This window comes from Lepus europaeus, chromosome 8, assembly GCF_033115175.1.
Source record: "Lepus europaeus isolate LE1 chromosome 8, mLepTim1.pri, whole genome shotgun sequence".
NCBI classification, from domain to species: Eukaryota; Metazoa; Chordata; class Mammalia; order Lagomorpha; family Leporidae; genus Lepus; species Lepus europaeus.
The window spans coordinates 18,544,605-18,561,516 of record NC_084834.1 but is presented as its reverse complement, the minus strand read 5'-3'; the positions used below and the strand labels follow the sequence as shown (position 1 = coordinate 18,561,516).

The 16,912-nt window shown below is 44.7% G+C and overlaps 1 protein-coding gene across 1 annotated transcript in view; it reads left to right on the top strand.

Annotated features, from left to right (window-relative positions):
- The window catches only part of LOC133765873 (arylamine N-acetyltransferase 2-like), a 79,459-nt gene that overhangs the window by 48,334 nt on the left and 14,213 nt on the right, over positions 1-16,912 (top strand). The gene's annotated exons all lie outside the window — the stretch shown is intronic.

The window sequence follows — 16,912 nt, the reverse complement described above, 5'->3', positions numbered from 1 at the left end:
TGAGCACCAAAGGGGAAACCTGTTGAAGTGAAATGGACACTATAAGAAACAATGACCTGATCAGCTCTTGTCCTGACTCTAGATGTGCAATGTAATACTTTATCCTTTATAGTATTTGTTGTTGTTGTTGTTCTAGTACTATTGGTTGAACTCTGTAATTAACACACAATTATTCTTAGGTGTTGAAATTTTAACTGAAAAGTGATCCCTGTTAAATTTAAGAGTGGAAAAAGAGAGGGAGGAGATGTACAATTTGGGACATGCACAATCAGACTTGCCCTAAATGGTGGAGTTAGAAATGTGCCAGGGGATTCCAATACAATCCCATCAAGGTGGCATGTACCAATGCCATCTCACTAGTCCAAGTGATCAATTTCAGTTCACATTGGATGGCTCTGATAGGTCTAAGAATCAAAGGGATCACACAAACAAGACAAGTGTCTGCTAATACTAACTGAGAGATTCAAAAAGGGAGAGAAAGATCCAACATGGGAAGCGGGATACACAGCAGACTCATAGAATGGCAGACGTCCTAAACAACACTCTGGCCTCAGAATCAGCCCTTAAGGCATTTGGATCTGGCTGAAGAGCCCATGAGAGTATTGTAGGCATGGAAAGCCAAGATACCATGGAAAAGAAAAAAAAAAAGAAGAAGAAGACCTAAATGAAAGATCTCTGCAAGTGAGATCCCAGTGGAAAGAACGGGGCCATCAAAGAAGGAGGTACCTTTCTCTGAAGGGAGGAGAGAACTTCCACTTTGACTGTGACCCTATCGGAATAAGATCAAAGTCAGCCAACTCTAAAGGCTTCCATAGCCCTGGCAACTCATGACTAGAGCCTAGGGAGATTACTGACGCCATGAACAAGAGTGTCAAATTGTTAAGTCAGCAACAGGAGTCACTGTGTACTTACATCTCATGTGGGATCTGTCCTTAATGTGTTGTCTAATGTGCAGTGATGCTATAACTAGTACTGAAACAGTATCTTTACACTTTGTGTTTCTGCGTGGGTACAAACTGATGAGATCTTTACTAATTACATACTGAATCGATCTTCTGTATATAAAGATAATTGGAAATGAAAAAAAAAATAAAACCTGGTGTTAAATTGGAAATGGCATAGAAAATTAATTTTTTTAAAAAAATATTATGTAGGATCTCTGCCTTTAATGTGCTGTACACTGTTATTTAATTCTATAACTAGTACTCCAACAGTATTTTTTTTTTCACTTTGTGTTGCTATATGGGGGCAAACTGTTGAAATCATTACTTAATATACTAAACTGATCTTCTGTATATAAAGAGAATTGAAAATGAATCTTGATGTGATTGGAAGGGGAGAGGGAGCGGGAAAGGGGAGGGTTGCGGGTGGGAGGGAAGTTTTGGGAGGGGGAAGCCATTGTAACCCATAAGCTGTACTTTGGAAATTTATATTCATTAAATAAAAGTTTAATAAACCCCCAAAAAAATGTGGATGCAGAAAAAAAAATAAATAAATTGTATAAGGAGCAGATGTTTAAAATGTGTAAGAAACTCAAACTATTCAAAAATACTAAAAATCAATAACTCTATTAAAATTGGTCAAAGGACATGAATCAACATTTTCAAAAGAAGATATACAAATCATCAGCAGATATATGAAAAAAAATCACCAGTGCTAATCATCTAAAAATACAGATTGAAACCACAATGAAATATCTTCTCGCATCCATGAGCTTGGCTATTCCCAATAAGATTAAAGATAAGTATCGGTGAGATATGAGGAAAAGGAAAGTTGTGTAGACTCTGGAAATATTGGGAAGTAGTACAGCCAATGAGGATAACAGGAAAAAGGCTCTGTAGAAACTTAAAGAACAACACGATGGTAAATCCAGCAGTCCTATTAGTGAGTATAGGTATCCAAAAGGAAGTGAACCCAGTATTTTAAAAAGATGTCCATACATCAGTGTTCTTCACAACACTAGACACAAGAACCATGATATGAAAAAAACTAAATAACTAAAAAAAACTAAAATCTAAGCACATCAATAACTTATAAAATGTGGTAAACACATAAAATTTGCCCCAATAGTCTTTAAAATGCAGGAAATGGCTTTTTGGGATAACATGGTGAACCTAGAAAAAATCATAAGTGACAGAAACCAGGTACAGGGAGACAAATACCACATAACTTTATTTTGTATGTAAAATATAAAAAGATTTAACTCCAGAAAGTAGAGAGTAACATGGCGGTTACCAAGTGCTGTGGATATTATGTCGGAGGGAGACATTTATGTCGGAGTTTCTGTTTCACAGAAGGAATAAGTTCTGGTGATGTACTGCACAATATAATAATTGTGTAGAGTTGAAATCAAAATGGGGTAAGTGTGACTAAAAGCTAAATGCACCATTTCCCATTTCTGTAAAGACCAGTCTTGCTTGCTTGCTTGCTAACAGCTATCTTGTGAAACTGTGTGGGGCCAATTCCAGGGACTGACATATGGTGCCAATTCCAAGAATTGAGAAAAGGTCCACCCAGTATTCTGCCTAAGATTAGAGAAATGTGCCTCACCATATTTATCTTACAATTGGTCCTGGTAACTGCATGACAAGAAGTTTCAAATTTGTGAGCCCTAATGCACAGAATTCTATAAAAAGCTGTGTAACTCGATGTTGGGGGCTGCAGTCTGGTAAGGGGTGTTGGTCCTGATTGGTTTCTTTGCCTCTCAAATAAAATTTTAGTCCCCAGAGCCCGTCCAGCATGGGGTGTCTGTAAGCCTACTTCTCTGATATATTACCCTGAAGAATGACCATCACCTGTGGTCATCCCTGGGTGGTCCTGGGAAGGACATGGCCTGAAATCTGTGGCCTTCACTGGACCTGGAGCACATATGCCGCACCCGGTGGGAACCTACTGTTGTACCTTCCCTAAAGGGCACATGTCAGGCCTGACAGGTTTGTCTCAGACATAGGACCCCAGGGTGTGGGAAGGACAAGGAATTCAGAGGACCGAGTACCCCCACAGGAACTCTCCAGGAGGAAGCTGGCAGAGGGGCCTGGCTGCCTGGGCCCCCAGCTTCAAGTCCAGGGCTGGTGATCAGTGTCTCCCAGGCAGGCACAGGGAAGATCAAGAGTGTGCCTTGATAGGCAGAGGCAGGGCCCCAGGCCTCAAGCAACTGAGTGGGATTGAGTTATACCTGGGGCCTGGGCCTTTGGCTGTCAGGGTTACAAGGCCCTAAAAGAGCACTTTAGGATGTCTGGACCTATAGACTCACCCACAGGAGCATGGAGGTTAGGCAGGCCCAAAGGAACACAGGCATCTGAAGCCAGGTAGTACGTGTCCTGGACTTATGGTCGCACCAACCCACTTCCATGCTGATGTGTCTCCCAAGCCCTTTCTCTATCAGTATCTCCATGGCTACAGCACCCTAGCAAGTATCACATGTGCCTGTGAAGCACAGCCATTGGCTCACATGGCTAGGAAGTCCTTGGAGACATTCCCACTCCAAGTGTTTGGGTCCTTAAAAGGGAAATCTGCATGTTGTGCCCAAATGTGCACATACAAGCAGGCCCCTTTTCATCTCACAGAGGATGCACAACAGGGTAGTATTCTTTGCAGAGTTCTTTAAGTTCAAATCATGTTACCACCACATGGAAATTGCTACAAAATATGTGGAAGATGTCAGCAAGACCCCAGCCCCAAGCTGGACCTTTAGCCTGTACACACCCTCCTGAAGGGAAAGGAGGGAGCTGAGGTTTGCTCTCATGCTCCACTCATGGACCTGGAGGAGAGAGCACCCAGGGATAGCCTCCTTCCACCCACCCAAACTCGAACAGGTCCATTTAAGCCTGTCAATCGATGATTCCCCCACCACACACACACACACACACACGGCCCAGAAGTCTGGTAATCCTGGTGTTAGAGGAAATATAGCCTGTGTTGCTGCAAGGCCTACTCTTCCTGGCATTTACTGGTCCTGTGGGTAGCCCACCACTTCATACTCCAGCCTCCTTCCATGTCTGGGGGTCACTTTATCCTGAGGCCAGCATGGAGCCTGGGGAGAATGTCTTATCCCTCAGGGTTCCAGGGTTACCCTGGAGACACAGGAACACACACGAGGCCAGACGGTGGTGACGACAGAGGGGCTGCCCAGCTTGGGATGCCTGTCAGCTGTCCTCTTCTCCTCCAAGGCCAGATGTACCACCCAAGGCACTCTGGCAGGTCATGGCCTGAAACTTGGCGTCTTCTTCGCTTGAACCTGGAGCATGAAGGCAACGCTGGCTGGCAGTCTGCTGTGTCTGCTGCCCATAAAGACACTTCAGACTTGACCTGTTTTCCTCAGTGCCTTTGGCTCCAGGACCTGGGGAGGACAAGGACTCAGAGGACTGAATATCACGACACAACCTCCCCAGGAAGAGGCTGGTACAAGGGTCTGCCTGCCTGGCTTCTCCCACGGTCTAGGCTTCATGAATTAGGGTCCTTTTTATCCACTCTCTCACTTTATAGCACTCTCTCTCTCTTTCAGTTGAAGAAATTAATCCATTTTAGCTGAAGTCTCAATATTACCATTTTGAAGTTAGTTTTATCATTTCTGTAGCTTTTATTTATCTTACTATGCTCCTTTGTGATTCTATTTTTCCTTAGTAATATATTTTCTTTTTTTAATTTTATTTTTTATTTTTGACAGCCAGAGTGGATAGTGAGAGAGAGAGAGAGAGAGAGAAAGGTCTTCCTTTTTTTTGCCATTAGTTCACCCTCCAATGGCCGCTGCAGCCGGCGCATCTCGCTGATCCGAAGCCAGGAGCCAGGTGCTTCTCCTGGTCTCCCATGCGGGTGCAGGGCCCAAGGACTTGGGCCATCCTCCACTGCCTTCCCGGGCCATAGCAGAGAGCTGGCTAAGAAGAGGGGCAACTGGGATAGAATCCGGCGCCCCAACCAGGACTAGAATCCGGTGAGCCGGCGCCACAAGGCGGAGGATTAGCCTGTTAAGCCACGGCACCGGCCAGTAATATATTTCACTTCTTTGTTATATTTTGTGTTTTGTAAGCTTTTATTTGTAATTACCAAGAAAGTTGCAGAAAATGTATTTTAACTATAAAAACAACTGTGAAGTGATAAGAAACATAAGAAAAGGAATCAAATAAGGAATAATAAACTCAGAGATCCAAAATGCCTCTGACACAGATGAACCAGAACAAGAAAAGATGGACTGCATTTCCAGGAGGCTGACTGAAGCGAAACTTCAATAAAGAAGTGATGGGAGCTCTAACAACACAGAGACCTGGAAAGCCAGCACTGAGAGAGAAGCAAAGCACACAACTGCTACCCCAGCTCACCAGCCAAGGAATGGCATCTTGTGGGGCTTAGGGGACATAGGGTAACCCCATCCCCATCAAACCCAGAGTGCTTCCCCGGGCAGAGAGGAGGCCCCCGTGCACTCTGTAACTGTGGAATTAATAAGAATAAGCCACAAAGCCATACTGATGCACGCTGCACAATCTAGAGAAATTCCCGCTGCTGCTTCTTGGGCTTGATGCCAGCAGCTGCCAATACACGAGCTGTTAGTGCCAAAGCTGCAGAAGGCCCCTTCTGTGTCTCATAGCCCTGGGATTCTTGATGGCCGGGGCACAAGACCAAATGTCACCGTTGCTTCTCTGTGGACCTGGAGGCAGTCTCTTCTGTGTCCTGTAGTTCTGGGATTGGGACCTCTGGTGCTACAATGGATGGAGCGGGCTCTATGTGTGTTCCTCTGTGACAGGCTGGCATTTGGAAGTCTGCATCTCCAGTGTAACCTGCACTTACCCTGCAGGACCGAAATGAGGACTTCACCGTACTCACCCACAATCACACTATGGGCCTGGGTCCTGTCTGAGTCCCGCAGCTGTGTGAGTCCTGGAGCCCTACTCCACAGAGTCCCCAGAGTTCATCCTGAGGGACCTTGAAAGGACCCCACTACACACTGCAACTCTGGGCCTGTGAAAGCTTGTCCTGCAATCCCACATGATGACCCATCATACAGGTCTTTCCCCAGAAAGCTCATCCATAAAGGGAGGAATTGCTACATCGTATGTCAACCTAGGGACCTGGGAAATATAAAGAAGCAGAGAAGCAGGATGCTTCCAAAAGAACGCAATAGCTCTTCAGAAATAAGTCCTGATTCAGAGGAAATCTATAAAATGCCTGAAAATTCAAGACAGGGGCTGGCGCTGTGGTGCAATGGGTTAAGCCACTGCTGGTGAAACTGGCATACTGGGGCCCATGTTGTGGCATAACAGCTGAATCCTCTGCCTGCAACTACCGGAATCCCAAATGGGCATCGGTCCATGACCCATTTTCTCCACTTCTTATCCAACTCCCTGCTAATGCACCTGGCAAAGCAGTGGAAAATGCCCACGTTCTTGGGCCCCTACACCCATGTGGGAGACCTGGAAGAAGCTCCTGGCTCCTGGCTACGGTCTGGCCCAGCTCTGGTCATTGAAGCCATTTGGGGAGTGAACCAGTGGATGGAAGATTCTCTCTCTCTCTCTCTCTCTCTCTCTCTCTCTCTCTCTCTCTCTCTCCCTCTTTGTGTGTGTGTATGTGTGTGTGTGTGTGTGTGTGAGAGAGAGAGAGAGAGAGAGAGAGAGAAATGCTCATGTTACTCTGACTTTGAAGTAAGTAAACACATTTTTAAAAAAAGGAAACTGCCATCCTGTATGAGTCCAGTTTGAGGTTCAGCTGATCCACTTCTGACCCAGTTCCCTGCTAAGGCACCTGAGAACACAGCAGAAGATGGTTCAAATTCTTGTACCCTGCCACTCATGTGAGAGACCCAGGCTGATTTCCAGCCTCCTAGCTTAGGCCCGGTCCAGACCTGGCTGTTACAGCTATGTGGGGAGTAAAACATCAGATGGAAGATTTCTATCTATATATATATATATCTTTTCTACTGAAGCACTTATTAGAAATCTCCCATCAAAGGAAATCCAGGATGCAATGACTTTAAATCTAAATTCTACAAGATAAAGAGTAACTAATTCCAATACTCTTCAACTATTCAAAGATATTGAAAAGATGGAATGCTACCAAGCTGTTTTTATGAGAGATGCATCCATCTGACACCAAAACCAAAGACACACAAACAAGAAAACTACTGAAGAATATCCTTGAGGATTGTAGATGTAAAAATTCTTGACAAAATATCAGCAAATTGAATCGAACACTACAGCAAAAAATCATACATCATAACCAAATGGAATTTATCTTTAGAATGCAAGGGCGGTTCAACTACCACAAATAACTAAATGTCATAAAGTACATAAACGTAATGAAGAACAAATCCAGGTAAGCAATTCAATAGATGCAGAGAAAGCACATAATAAGATTCCAAATTTCTTTGTGATAAAAATTTTCAACAAATTAGGCATTGAAGAACATCTCTCAAAATTATAAAAGCTCATATGACAAACTCATAGGTCATGTCATGCTGCATGGAGAAAATACGGAAGCATGCACCACCACCCATCCAGATCTGGACCAGGACAAGGATAACCACTTTCACCACTTGTACTCAATATATTATTGGAAGTATAGCAGGAGCAATAACAGAAGACAAGGACAAAAGGGCATCAAAGTAGGGAAGGAGGAACTTAAAATGCCCATGTTTGAAGAAAACATATTTTTTACATGGAAAATCCTACACACTCCAACAAAATGCTATTAGAATTAATAAGCCTTGGCTGGTGCCACGGCTCACTTGGGTAATCCTCTGCCAATGGTGCCAGTACCCCAGGTTCTAGTCCCTGTTGGGATGCCGGATTCTGTCCTGGTAGCTCCTCTTCCAGTCCAGCTCTCTGCTGTGGCCCTAGAAGGCAGTGGAGGATGGCCTAAGTCCTTGGGCCTTGCAACTGCATGGGAGACCAGGAGGAAGCCCCTGGCTCCTGGCTTTGGATCAGCACAGAGTGCTGGCCGTAGTGGCCATTTGCGGGGTGAACCAATGGAAGCAAGACCTCTCTCTCACTGTCTAACTCTGCCTGTCAAAAAAAAAAAAAATGTTGGCCGGTGCCGCGGCTCAATAGGCTAATCCTCCACCTTGCGGCGCCGGCACACCGGGTTCTAGTCCCGGTCGGGCACCAATCCTGTCCCGGTTGCCCCTCTTCCAGGCCAGCTCTCTGCTGTGGCCAGGGAGTGCAGTGGAGGATGGCCCAAGTGCTTGGGCCCTGCACCCCATGGGAGACCAGGAGAAGCACCTGGCTCCTGCCATCGGAACAGCGCGGTGCGCCGGCCGCAGCGCGCTACCACAGCGGCCATTGGAGGGTGAACCAACGGCAAAAAGGAAGGCCTTTCTCTCTGTCTCTCTCTCTCACTGTCCACTCTGCCTGTCAAAAAAAAAATGTTGATTGAAAATAAAAATAGAGATCCGGGCAAGATGGCGGAATAGGAAGGGAGCACACTGATAGTCTGGGGAGAGACAGTTTAATAAAAGTGGAGATACTGCAGGTTCAAGGAAGAGTAGTGGAAGAAACAGCAGAGGAAACTCTTCCGGAACTAGTGATTCACAGTGGACCTGCGTGGAGAGCATGGGAGCCCAAGTTCGGGACACCAGCGGCAGAATCAACACACCAGCACTGGAATGTGAGATGAGCTGAACCTCAAAAGCCCAAGATACCAGCGGGCAAGCGGAAAGAGGAGACTAGAGGGAACGAGGCTTGAAACTCCATGGGGAAAAGTTTATCAGGCTAACTAGAAGAAAGACAGAAGAAAAAAAGTGACCGATTCGGACATGAGTTTCTCTCCACTCATCTCTCAAAGGCAAGCAAGACAAAGAGCAGGCGCCATTTTGGACATACGTCATAAGCAGGGTGACCTCAGGTCTGCACCAGCCCTGAGCCTAGCAGAAAAACCTGGCTCTGGGGTGTGTGTGTGTGTGTGTGTGTGAAATAACAGGAGATTAGGATCTAATGAATGTGTGGTGCGAATGAACTGAGACTGAGAAAAAAGAGACAGTGTGGGAGAGAACTCACAGAATTCATGTGAGTACTCTCCAAGAGACACTACAATTCGGCAACCTTGGCAACCCAGTGGGAGACTGCAGGAGAATTGGAGCCCACACTGAGGGCAGCACAGATTCCCTGTGTAGTCCTTGGGAAAGAATTTCCAATCTCTGGCTCCTGTGGGTATATCATTCGCCTGCTAACTACCTCCAATTCTGTTCAGCTGTGCGGAATTACTTCCCTTTTGAATCAAAAAGAAAGAAAGAAAGAAAGAAAGAAAGAAAGAAAGAAAGAAAGAAAGAAAGAAAGGAAGGAAGGAAGGAAGGAAGGAAGGAAGGAAGGAAGAAAGAAAGAAAGAAAGAAAGAAAGAAAGAAAGAAAGAAAGAAAGAAAGAAAGAAAGAAAGATTGATTTACCACGCCTAACCTGGGAGTGTCACCTTTGGCACACCCTCAACCCTGAGGAACCAAACAGAGCTCTCAAGCCACACCCATCTCAAGCCTCTAAGGCTCCACTGAAAGCAGACAGTCCACTTAATCTAAACTCATAGTATAAAAAGAAAAAACACCACCATGAAGAAACAAAAGAATATCTCCAACATGCCACTCGTTGCCACTTGTCCAGCCCTGCAAAAGATGCTTAAAGATGTGTTACACACAGAAACACAGAAATCAATATGAAAGAAGGTAAAGGAAGGAAACCTCACAGCAAAAGATCACAGGAAACTCAATTTCTCTTTGACATAGAATTAAAATCTGATTCTCTGTTAAAGCAATGTGTTAAAGTAATCTATTATGTTCTCTTGATGTCTGTTAAATTCTAATTGTTCAAAAACAGCTGAATTTTTATTAAGAGCTATGGATTATTTAAATATGTGCTTATTTTCAAAGATTTGAATAATTATCTTGTAACAATGATTAGATTTGGTCTAAGTTATGTCATGATTTTAAGGAATCTTATTTCAACCAGATATTTTGGATTTTGAGCCTTCTTGGCATTCTTGACAGGCATTCAAAAAATCAAAGTTTCAAACAATCTGGACTCTAAAATTTCCAGTAAATCCTGGACTTTGGTTTTTCCAGTTTGGGCCCAACTGAAAAAATCGAAGGACCTATGTCTCTCATCATATAGAGACACCAGCTAATCAGGCTATTTGGATTATATTAGAAGTACTGTCAAGATGTGACGTGGTACTAAATTTTAAGTTTCTATAATGGAAAATGCTATTAATACAAATGTTTGAGAATTAAAAAGTCTAGTGATTTTGTGTTACTAGCCATTATAGTTATCTTAATGCGAAAGCCCCAGGGGCCTAAAGGGTAAATACTTGTAAAATCCTACAGGTGCTTTCAAAAATACTGTGAAGTAAGCAAGTGCCTCTTGTTGGCTGATGAGTTTATAATTTTAAACATGGCGACTTAAAGTCTTTTGTCATCCACAGTTATATATGATTTGCTGCTCATAAAACTAAAGCGTTGTTGGTTCTGTGTTTAGCTCTCCTCCTATAGGTTCCTATGGCCTTTTTCCAGCCACTTCTATTGCATTCAGTACTTTGGGATGGTTCTGTAAACAGATGAAGCCAATAATGTATTAACAATACCAACTGAGAGAAAGTATGGTTAACTGAGGTTACTAAAAACAAAAAGCAATTCAAATCAATTGGCAATCTACAAAAAGAGTTAGAGATTTTAAAAGCTATTATTAAAATTGCTATATTGGTCTATTATGGTATGTTATATGTGTGTACATATTGTATGTCCACATGGGAAAATTCTATTAAGAATTTTATTTTAATTGGCTTATAGATAAGATTGTCCATAAATTTAAGCTGCTAAAATCAATCAAAGATACATTTTAATTTGTGTGACCTGAATCTGTGTATCATATGTTTTAAACTTGTTGGTAGAAAGAAACTAAAAACATTGTATATGTTTGTGCTTAAGTTTACTGGTTAAACAAACTACAGCATGTTAGATAGTTAAGAGGTATTTCCAAATACATGATTCTTAAAATTTATAGAAGGCATTGGACCTTCTGGCAAATGTTTTCTTAAATTGCTATCTAATGGTTGAAACTGTTTGCTGAGTATTCATGTGATATTGCTATTGTCAGCAAGCGATCTAGGACTTGCTCCCTCATTTCTCTATTCTAAGCCCAACTTGTTCTTTCATTTCTCTATTCTCCTCAAGGTAGGAAACTAATTCTATTATGAAGGAATCGGTAGGATTCACAATTTAATCTTTAGACCTTATAAAAGAGATGGCTAACATTTTTTCTGTAATAGCATAGCCAAAATAAGAGCTTAAATTATAATCTCATAGCTAGATTTAATTCACCATCAGTGAAGTAAACAGTAAGTAGAAAAAACCTCCCTTTCAGACCAAAGGGAAAGAAAGTTTTAAAGTGAGAATATTATTTTCCTCATGGGCATTGTCTACCTTAGAAAAACTACTAAAGAACATGCCTGTGACTATAGGCTTGTAGTTCAGGCCACCGAAGATTAGAGATGGGACTTGGGCACTCCCTTGACTTGCATCCTCTGGTCTGCTTTAACAAAAACCAGGAGGAAAAGAAAGCTAGGCATCAGAAGCAATGGGTGGCAGGCCTATGAATGGCTGATCTGTACAGTGATCTGCCCTCAAGGAGACCCAACAGGCCAGTCCACTGCAGTGGCTTTCAATGTGGTAAGCTGGGCTTCAGCAGAAGTCAGCTTGTGGGCCGGCACTGCGGCTCACTAGGCTAATCCTCCGCCTTGCAGCGCCAGCACACCGGGTTCTAATCCCGGTCGGGGCACCGATCCTCTCCCGGTTGCCCCTCTTCCAGGCCAGCTCTCTGCTGTGGCTAGGGAGTGCAGTGAGGATGGCCCAAGTGCTTGGGTCCTGTACCCCATGGGAGACCAGGATAAGTACCTGGCTCCTGCCATTGGATCAGCATGGTGCGCCGGACGCAGCGCGCCTACCGCGGCGGCCATTGGAAGGTGAACCAACGGCAAAAAAGGAAGACCTTTCTCTCTGTCTCTCTCACTGTCCACTCTGCCTGTCAAAAATTAAAAAAAAAAAAGCTTGTGAAGAGCCCCGGCAGCTCTGCCAAGAGTTGGATCACTGGAAATGGACCTGCCCTGGAGTCGAAGGATGCCCAGGTCAGAGCCACAGATCTTATTGGCTCTAAGCTGAAAAGCCCTTCACTCAGCCCAGCTTCCAAAGTGACCACTGCAGCTGAGGGGATGGCAAAGTAGTGTCAGCAACATTGCAGGCAGAACTGTAAATTTCTTGTTAGAGATGCCACCTGCCTTTTCCTGGCCAGCTCTCCTCCCAGGCCAGCTAAGTAATGAAAGTCAACAGGGTGCCTTCCCCCAGGAGGTTCACACCTCCCTTAGGATGTACCCCACGTGAAGAGATAGATAGGTCTGGGCCTCTTAACTTACAAGGCCTAAAGCCCAACAGATTATTATCAAGGCCCTTCTGTCAGGTTCTATTTGCCTCTCAATCAGAAAACTTAATTGTAGCTTAGACAGCACCTTTCTTAGCTCCTCTAATAATGACTCTGTCCTTTGTTCTAGACCCTGTCTAGCGCACTTGGGCCTCATTCCTTTGTAATCATAACTACTCCCAACCTGTGTGTACCGATGGTCCTCTTCCCCACTTAATGCTGTATAATTGTTCAGACCTGGTTAATGCCACTCTTAGGATCATTGGTTACTATCCTCACCCTGTCTTTTGTGACCTTGTCTAAATATGATCAGAGTCGGTGAACTTGGAAGGCTTCCATAGCCTTGGCAACTCATGACGGGAGCCTAGGGTGGTTACTGGTGCCATAAACTAGAGTGTCAATTTGTTGGGTCAACAACAGGACTCACTGTGCACTTGATCCTCATGTGGGATCTCTGTCCTTAATGTGCTGTTCATTGTGATTTAATGCTATAACTAGTACTCAAACAGTATGTTTCACTTTGTGTTTCTATGTGGGTGCAAACTGTTAAAATCTTTACTTAACATATACTAAATTGATCTTCTGTATATAAAGAGAATTGAAAATGAACCTTGATGTGAATAGAAGGGGAGAGGGAGCGGGAGATGGGAGGTTTGCGGGTGGGAGGGAAGTTATGGGAGGGAGCCATTGTAATCCATAAGCTGTAGTTTGGAAATTTATATTCATTAAATAAAAGCTAAAAAAAAAAAGAAAAAAAAATCTTGCGTTCGGTGCTGTTGTGAAGTAGTTTAATCCTCGCCTGCAGTGATGACATCCCATAAGGACCTGGTAGGTCCAGCTGCTCCTCTTCTGATCCAGTTCTCTAGTAATGGTCAGAAAGGGCAGTGGAAGATGGTCCATGTGCTTGGGCCCCTGCGCCCATGTGGGAATCCCAGATGAAGCTCCTGGCTCCTGGCTTCAGATTGGCCCAGTTCTACTCTTGCAGCCACTTGGGGAGTGTACCAGCAGATGGAAAACCTCTCTATCTCGCCAGCTCACTGTCTGTAACTCTACCTCTCAAATAAATAAATAAAATCTTTTAAAAAATGATACTGGCACAAAAGCCAACCCATAAACAGAATAGAAAACACAGAAATTAGCCCATGTACAAACATTCAAATAATTTTTGATAAAGGCACCAAAAACATGCATTGGGTAAAGGACAGTCATTTCAATAAATGGTGCTTGAAAAATTGATTAACACATTAAAGGATTAGGTATTTATTCCAGTCTTCACAGCCTGACTTTGTACCCATGCTTCCAGAACTGTTATGCAAAGTTTATTAGGCTTTCTGAGCCTCATAGTAGTCACTGCCAAGTCTTCAGCACTAGATGGCAATCTTTGTCCAGATTTGCTGCATAGCCACTCTTTCAGCACTAGACAGCACTCCAAGCACAACTGGTATGCTGTGCACAACATGGACTTAGGGACTGCCCAAAGAGGTGGTCATCCCATCTGTGTCTGTGGGCCTCCACCTGGCACAGGCATGGCCCCAAATTCCTTGTCCATAGCACCTGTGGTTAGCCTCAGAAATTCTGCTCAGTGCTGGGACCTCACAGTGGAGGGCCTGGCCATAGGCTCCCAAGCAGCATTTTGCACCTTCCTTCTCTTCTTCCTTCCCAATGGACTGTGATTCTCCATGTTGTGCTTCCTAGGGTTGAGAGGGAAGAACCAAGGTCACTGCAATCACAATACCAGAGACTCACAGTCAGTAGTGACCGCACAGCACAGATCAGGATCAGGGTCCGTGCTGCTATGCCCTGTCTGCTGTTGTAATCTATTTGAGGTCTAAGTCCACTGTAACCACCCAGCCAAGATACAAGTCTGTCCCACTGGGGTTACACTGTCTACCTAGTGCCTGCACACTGCTGTGGCATTAGCAATTGCTGAATGCTCCCCAGTGCTGAGACTTGATATGGGGCACTCTGGGGGGTGGCAGCTTGGTGTAGTTGGTATAGCTGTCTCCTCCAGTGCTGGCATTCCATATGGGCACCGGTTCAAGTCCTGGATGCTCCACTTCTAATCCTGCTCTCTTAGATTGCCTGGAAAAGCAGTAAAAGATGGCCCAGTGGTCCTTGCGCCCCTGTACCCACATGGGAGACCCAAAAGAAGATTCTGGCTCCTGGCTTCAGATCAACCCAGCTCTGGCCATTGAAGTCATTTGAGGAGTGAACCAGTGGATGGAAGACCCCTCTCTCACTCTGCCTCTGCTTTTTCCTCACTGTAGCTCTGCCTTTCTTTTTTTTTTTTTTTTTTTTTGACAGGCAGAGTTAGACCATAAGAGAGAGAAAGACAGAGAGAAAGGTCTTCCTTTTTCCGTTGGTTCACCCCCTAAATGGCTGCCACGGCCATCCAAAGCCAGGAGCCAGGTGCTTCCTCCTGGTCTCCCATGCATGTGCAGGGCCCTAGCACTTGGGCCATCCTCCAATGCCCTCCCGGCCCACAGCAGAGAGCTGGACTGGAAGAGGAGCAACTGGGACAGAATCCAGCGCCCCAACAGGGACTAGAACCTGGGGTGCCAGCGCCGCAGGCAGAGGATTAGGCAAGTGAGTTAAGGCACCGGCCTGTAGCTCTGGCTTTCAAATAAATCAGAAGGAAGGAAATAAGGAAGGAAAGAGAGAGAGAGAAAGGGAGGGAGGGAGGGAGGGCAGGAGGAAGGAAAGAAGGAAGGCAGGAAGGCAGGAAGGCAGGAAGGCAGGAAGGAAGGAAGGAAGTATTCTGTAGTTCTGGGATTGGCTTGCAACCTTGTAGTGAGCCTGTGTGCTGTCAGCCATGATCTTCTAGAGTGTTTCTCAGGTTTCCCCCTCTTGGAGGGGGCAGGAATAGTGGAGGAGGCTGGAGTTGGATATTTCCATTCACGCCCTTCGATTAGACTGCTGTAAAGTGACTTACCCTTGGGGAAGATGGACAACAGAATGCTCCAGGTTTACACCAAAATGGGCATTTTCCCTCCCCCTGCCACAGTCACACATGGATCATTTTACAGTTTTCAGAGCAAGAACCTACTGAGGCGTCTAATAAAATGCAAGTCTGGAGAGAGACACTGCCAAGCTTGAGGATGCTGACCTCTCAGCAATTCACCAATTAGATATTTATGCTGACTTCATAGCAGCCGTCTAAGCCTGGGCTGTGGTGACTGAGAATGAGCCGTCTGCACTCACCTGCCTCCCTGTTTCAGGCAGCACTTGGCCCTGTACCTGTTCTGACAGTTCTCAAGAAAGCGGCTTATTTCCAGTTTATTCATATTTTTCTTTGCTGAGAAGATGGGAAGAGTAATTCCAAACTTTACCTGTTGGAGTGGAAACCAGGAGTTGTTGAAAACAATTTTCGAACAAGTAAATAAGTCTTTACATGGAGCCAGTGCTGTCATCAATCCCTCCCTCGGGAAGCTCAGCTTCTACTACATTATTCCTGCCTTTGCAGAATGAAGGTTTTCTTACAAAGGAAATGGATCAGTTGCCAACGTTTAGCATTTGCACACAAAGGTGTGTATATGTTAGAATCTTGAAACCAGACATGCTAATTCTAATACTTTAAGGGTTAAAAAAAAAAAAACCTGAATATAGTGCAAATGTCACAGTGCCAAAGGCATCATTCCTCAGTGCAACTCATTAGTTAAACAGTTCTCTTGGGTTGAGCTCCCACAAAACCAGATACAGATAAAGGATTGCATTCAAGTAGCTTGTTTAGGAGGGGATTCAGGGGAGCTCCAGTTCAGGAGTGAGACTAGCGCAATTTAGGATCTATAAGGGACTCAGAATGGGCAGGCTCCCTGTGGACAAAGGGGGCGTGATCCCACTGGATGACACAAGCTGGCAGTGTTGTACTAGCTCAGTGTATGCACTTGAGCAGATGGAACTCATCACCCTGGGCTGAGTTGTGGTCCCAGGGGCATTAATTTGCAGGTCCATCTAAACTGCCCAAGCATTGGTTAAGACAAAGCTTTCAGCTACAGAGTCCCAAGCTCATGCAGCAGGACACCAGTAGAATGTAATGACAGTGGGAGCCAAAGGGATTGCAAAAGGCATCAGTGACATTATGAAGTTTTTCCTAAATATGGTATACTGAGAAAGGCAAAAGAAATGGCAAGACTTGTAGACCAATGTCATAAATGTAAATCAAAACATGCAGAGAGGCCCGTCCATGTGGTAGAATGGGTTAAAGCCCTGAAATGTAGCGCCAGCATCCCACATGGGTGCCAGTTCGAGTCCCAGCTGCTCCACTTCTGATCCAGCTCTTCTTCTATGACCTGGGAAAGCAGTAGAAGATGGCAGACATTCCTAGGCCCCTGCACTTGTGTGGGAGACCTGGAGGAAGCTCCAGCGTCCTGGCTTCAGAACGGTTCAGCTTTGGCTTTTGTGGTCATTTGCCGAGTGAACCAGCAGATGGAAGACCTCTCTCTTTCTCTGGCTCTACCTCTCCCTGTAAATCTGTCTTTGAAAGAAATTTTTAAAAATGCAGAAACAAAATCATATGACAGATAATATTTATAC